This window comes from Sinocyclocheilus grahami, unplaced genomic scaffold (assembly GCF_001515645.1).
Source record: "Sinocyclocheilus grahami isolate Dianchi unplaced genomic scaffold, SAMN03320097.WGS_v1.1 scaffold558.1, whole genome shotgun sequence".
In the NCBI taxonomy this organism is placed as follows: Eukaryota; Metazoa; Chordata; class Actinopteri; order Cypriniformes; family Cyprinidae; genus Sinocyclocheilus; species Sinocyclocheilus grahami.
Genome location: NW_015505737.1, coordinates 553,911 through 560,598, shown reverse-complemented (window position 1 = coordinate 560,598; position 6,688 = coordinate 553,911).

Sequence of the window (6,688 nt, the reverse complement as noted above, 5' to 3'; positions counted from 1 at the left end):
AAATATATATATATATATATATATATATATATATATATATATATATATATATATATATATATATATATATATATATATTTAAAAAACACTTCATGACATCTGGTTCATGACAACTTTGCTTGGGCCAAACTTTGCTCTGCTACCAAAACAAGATATGACTTAAAATATCTAAAAATTGCTAAATGATGTAAGAGAGCTGGATGAGGAAATGGTCTGTGTTTGGAAAAGTGTTTTCAGATGTGCTCTGAGAGTAAAGAAGAGGCCAGGTGAGGAAGTGAGGGAGGAGTTTGGGGTATATTTAGCATCAAGCATTCATCCGCATGGCAGACCCCACCTGGGCAGCTTGAACGCTTGGCAGGGTGGCCATAGCAGCAGCAGGGGTTATTCATGCCATATTACCCTCCACTGCATTCAGTACAGCCCCTTAACCTCGTCCCTGTGAGCCACTATGCAAAAAATAAATACATTAATTATTAAGCCACAGAGGGAAACGGGGATGCTGCGGCAAAGACCTTGCTGTGCCAGTTTAGCTGAAACACAAGAGCCAACGTACACTCGATTTACCACTCCAGATGCACACCAGCTGCTTTCTGCTTCTCTTGCTTCTTCTGGTGTTTTCTATGTCATTGGGCATGTTTTGTGGTGGCGTCTTATGTGACTCCATGGTAGTCAAAACAGGTAGTCCAAGTTAAGTTCACCTGCTTCCTCCTATAGGTATCGACCAATCAGGAAGCAGGAAAAGAGAATAACTAATTTACACCCTTTTAAGAGAACTGATTTCAGGGTATTTTTCCAATTATTTTCTTGTCCTCTTTGATTTCCAACCCCATCAGTCTTTTCAGTTATTCCTTACAGTGCTGTCATGCACCCATATATCATTAATAAGATGATTGTGCAAGATATGTACATGTGGAACCACTACAGTCAAATGCTTTACATAATATTGCAGAAGCATTTCTATAATTAAATGAATGTTATACAGTCTTTAGTCTCAGCCAGCACACCCACAGACTATTGAACAGTTCATTTTCTGACCGTCTGATGCATGTTGCACACAAAATGGTAAGGCTTAGCTAAAATTGCCAATTCTAACCTGATTAGCTGGTGTCTACAGAGTTTCTAAGGGTCAATGTTGGAACAAAGCAATGTTTAGAAAGTACCGGGTTGAACTAATCACTTGTAACCAGGTTAGTGGCATCACATCTTTAAAATAATTTAGTTTGCTCTCATGCTCTCCATGACGCCGAGGCTTCCAACTTCCCCGGCATCCTCGTATCATTCGGCCGTACTAGCAACTCCTCCGATCGGAAAGTGGACAGTATTTAAGCCCGAGGCAAACGCTGATTAATTCCAAGGCACCGTTCTTACGGAGGGTAAACAAAGCAGATCTGTACGATCTATTCGTCACCCTGCAAATTAGCCAACCTCACTCCTAAATCCACTCCAGCCACCAAGGCGGCCAATAGGCCATGCAATGCCTCGAGCTCGCTTCGCTCGACACCACCATCGTCCCGCACAAGACCCGGCTCTCCTCGAGCACTGGGTCGCAGCAGCAGCAGGCCTTCAACGAGACTGGGCCGCGTCCCAGTTCTCACCGCAGCAAAGCCTCACTCGCTTCCTGCTTCGGCTCAGCCTTTCACCGCGGCTCTTCCGGCCGCAGCGCCGTATGCAGCCGGGCCTCCATCTTTCGTAGCAGACGTTAACTCGCGGCTGCCTCCGCTAGCGGCGCAGGCCATTTTGCTAATTAATTCATTTTCAGGTGAAGCCGCTAAAGCAGGTTTCGTGGATAAAGTTTGTTAAATGACATTATGACATAAACGGATGTTGATGCAATTTTGTAACCATGAAGCAAACAAGGCATTTTTCCAAAGTTATCATCCACACTGAAATGTCTGAAAGTGTTACATTCGCCTTACTGTGCATGTATAAAACCGCACTGAGATGATACAGACGGAACATACATAAGTTTCACACAATTCTTCTGGCAGGATCAATTCATTTACGGAATTTCATCATTCACTGATGCCCACGGCGCGCTCACTCATGAACGCGACTGCCCTCATGTTTTGCCACAGGACAGCAATTGTGAGTAAATTTTCTGTTGTCTTTTTAGGACTGTAATATGAAGAGTGTGCAAAGTAAATATCTTTAGCAACAGTGTGAAAGTGAATAGCACATAACTGCACAATTAACGTTACCGGTTAAACTTGTCTATTGGTATAATATGCGTCACGTGACTAAACGTGTGTCATCGTTTTCAAAAGCCTCCGTTTCCACAGTCCATACTACAATGTGAAAACAGCATTTTCAAATGTATCCGCTCTGGAGAGCATTTCAAAAGTTCTGTTTTCCTTGTCTTAGTGTGGATGGAAGGTCAAAACGAGAGGAAAAGATGCGTTTTCAACGGAAACATATGTGGACAAGGCTTGAGGAGTTGCCAAATCTGGCAACCAATTGCTAAGTCGGCAACACTGCAGGCTACCCAAGCATTTCAGCTTGTCCCGCTAAATGTCACTAACCCTTCCACTTTCCCGCGGCCTACAGCTACAGCAGTCGAAGCAAGCACGAAGCTGCATCCGCTTGCAACACAGGCCCTCACATCTCAGTATTTCTGTCCTGTTACTTCTAACCCCCTTTTTTCCTTTCAGCGGCCTCCAGTTCCCGTAGCAGACGCTAGCGTGAGGCTGCCTCCGCTAGCAGTGCAGGCTACTCAGGCTCTTCAGGACATTACTTCCCATGGCCTACAGCTACAGCAGCTGAAGCAAATTTGAGGCTGCCTCCATTTGTAACACAGGCCCACTTCTCTTCTGCTCCCTCATGCTAGTAATAACCATTTTTCTGTTCAGTGGCCTCCAGCTCCCATAGCAGATGCTAGCATGAGGCTGCCTCCGCTAGCGGCACAGGCTCTTCAGGATGTCACGAACCTCGCTTACTTCCTGTGGCCTAGAGGCTGCCTCCGCCGGACAGCAAGCCAAATATGCATAACCTTTACTCTGTTGATTATATGTAAGTGTGAACTCGTGAACTGAAGTTTCATACTAATATAATACAATAATAATATCGGAATCGGCCGATAATGGCTTTAAATGTAAATATCGGCATCGGTCGCCGATATGTCTTGCCGATAAGAGGGATACGTTAACTCACATGTGCTCGGGTGTGCTAGTGATTAGATCACATCAGCAGTGTGGCTCATTCTTAAAGCAAAGTTGTGTCTGAATGATTGATTTGATGATTAGATTCACTGCTTTGGATCGCTGCATTTAAACTGAGAAAGCACGTACAGAATGACGCGTTCGGTGTGTGATAGAGTCAACAGTAATAGAACGTGTAGTGGCAGCCTCCCCCAGGTCCTAACGCCCGTTCGGTAAGGAGTTTTAAACTGTAGGGGGCACTGTTGGCCTACTTATAATTAAATTAAAAGTAAAATAGCCTACACAAATAACATTTAGTCTATGTTTCCGATTAAATAAAGCAGTAACTGATGTCATAAAATAATGAGTATGTTTTGATTTAAAGGTCAGAAGCTATACATGAAAAAAAAAATCACAAATATGACACTTGTAAATTAAATAATTTTATATATACTGATTTATTCATTTATGTGTAATCTGTTTTATTTAAACATTTTTGTTTAAGCAAATCATAAGCTCTAAAAGATTTTCAGAATTTTTACAACTCTTTTGCCTTAGACCATCTACAAATGTTAAATCTTAAAATAAAATGTTAGGGTTAACACTGCATCTTTCTGGGGAAAAATGCAGCGATTGATATATAGTTTATTTATAGTTATTTTCAAAGCTTCAGTGTACTATCAAAAAACTTTCATTATTGTTTATTTAATTCTAACAAATAAGTTCTTGTTAAAAACTAACCAAAATTAAAAATATTTTGCTTATAATCTCTGCACAGGAGAGACTTGGTGTTGTTTCCAAACAAAAGGAAATATATCGGTATTGGCCAAAATGAGTTGAAAGATATTGTCAATAAATATTTGTCAGTAAGAAGTTTTACATAATTTGAATTATAATCAAATTTAGTATGCACACATTTTCTTTTATATATTTTAATAAGTACAGGTACTTACAGATACTTTCATCTTCACATAAATATATCTGTTACTCTAAACTCCCATCACATTCCCTCTGAAACAAGAGGTCTGTGATTGTCAGAAGCAGAGGTAATTGACTTAGCACTCTTAAATGTTTCATTAACATTTCCTGCTGCGGGCTTGATGAAACAATGCCAAATTTGAGATGACATTGTGAGCAAGAGGACTAGCGGAGGTGAAGATGCCTTTTATCAGTCTGTAGTGTCGCTATCACTTGAAAGCGTAAGTGTTTGTGTGCATATAGTTGTGCATGGCTGTGTGGCGGCTCCAGCTCTGCTTGTTATCGATGCCAGTGACACAGGCTTTGGCAGGTGCATGCACTGAAACTTGTCCAGAACTGCTGGCAAGCGCAACACACCGCTGTTTAAACATCTGCCACAGCGTTATACACCTGCCAGGAAACATTCCCTGTGACCAGCGCGATCACCTGCTACACCCATCGGTTTGAACTGATCAGGTTTGTAGCAGGATAACGGGGGTCACTTTGATGTCTCAAGTACCCCACAGTCTTTGCTTTTGGTGCATTGTGTCGAATGCCCTGGTTTTCAGCTCTAAAATAACACCGCAGGCCTGTGGAGGAAACTGTTTTGATTATTAATTGACATTAAAATTCTTTGCATGCCTCACATTAACTTTTAATGAGGCCCACGTCTGATATCTGAGAGGGTGGTGGGCTGAAACAGCTTGGAGTGGACAGACGAGCAGGGTTTGCAGCTTTATGAGTGCTGCTGATACACATTGTGTCTGAGTATGTGTGTGAGTGGGACAAAGGTGAGGTTCAGGCACACTGCTCATCAGATGCTGGAGTTCCTGCACTCCGGCTGGCCCTGAAGCCCATGTGCTGCCAATCCTGAATTATTCAACATCCACAGATGCTCTACTTTTTCCCCACCCTGTTTTCTGCTCCTCTTTCTCTCGTTTGCTTGCACAGCAAGCGACACATGCATACAATCAACGTCAAACTTACAGAGTAATTTAGCAATATCGTGATGTACAGCTCTGGGTCACAGAACAGCTCTATTTGTGTCAAAATGCTTGTGCGAGTCTGCGTTCGGGCTGGAGCATAATGACTGATTTTACAAAGGCTAGAATCAAACGGTAAAGTCAGGTGCTAACAACACCCTAGAGACTCTTTGACTCCATTAGTAGAGGCTTACGGGTAATGGAGACAAATGGGCGAAGCTAAAACATGTGTATACCAAAGCTTTCTTAACACTGGAGCAGGCTATTGACTAGCAGCAATGTGCTAAAACACACTAACACAGGTATAATGTTATATTACACTCACATTTCTGTCAGGTAAACATGTCCCTGCCCTAAAGATGAAGTCAGGCTACATGCTTGGCTCAAAATGACATGAGAGAGGCTTTAAAGGTCACTGTAGTCATCTCTTTCTTCTGTCAGGATATCCTTAGGCATAATGTCTGAGCTTCTGTTTTCCATACAATGGAAATGAGTGAAGATTCATACTGTTAAGACACCAAAGGGGCAAATAGACACCATAAAAGTTTCATGAATGTAGTACATACAACTTGTGTAGTATATTCCAAGCCTTAAGTCAGTGTGTGAACATTTTCATTTAATTTAATTTCATTGTTTTTTCTATTCTATTCTTTTATTTTATACATTAACACAAGCATTAATGAAAATTGAGAGCTCTGGCAGATGGGAAGATTATCTGGGACTAGCATCCTAATTTTCTGCCTGTTTATACATATGTCAACACTTGACCCATTAATACAAGCACTTTCTATTCTACATTTTGTTTTCTATTTATTTATTTAAAAAACAATAAAAATACTGTGTTATACTGATTGGGACAGAACTTATTAACATATTGTTGCCCTTTTGTTGGTTTAATTGCTTCTATTGTCCTCATTTCTAAGTCGCTTTGGATAAAAGCATCTGCTAAATGTTTAAATGTAAATGTAGATATGTCCTGATTGACAGTATAAATCACCATCCATGTTTAGTGTATGGCAAAAGCATTTAAAAAAAGAAATAAAACAATACTGGGCATTAGGTTGAGTAAATGATGACAAAATGTTTGTGTGAACTATCCATTTATGTTAGGTAATGTGGTCAAACAACTGCAATCTCTACTGCAGTGTTATATTCATTAATGAATGAAAAAAGCTCAATATCTCCCATCATCAAACTGTCAAAGATAAATCAGGCACTGATTTCCTTTCTGTCACTGCTTGTTCTACACTGGCACTCGGTTAACCCTCATGGTGAAGGCACTGTTCTCTTTCCACCTGCCTCAGATTATATAACCACTCTGTGGTGTGCTCCACTTTCTCTTTACCGGGATTCTTTTTACAGTACACAGAACGGTATGATGTTAATTGGTCATGTTGTCTCGGGATGCTTCATGCAATTGAATTAACTATGGGGCCATGAAAAGCTATACATTAGAATAACTGATGGACTCGTGGAGTTGGCTGTTGTTTGACCATGAAGTTGGATTTAAGTATTTCTTTAGGCTGAATCCCCCATTATATCCAATGTTCTTATTAGATATTCTACACACCTTTTCACATTTGCATGGATTGTGGGGGGAAATCGTGAAATTTT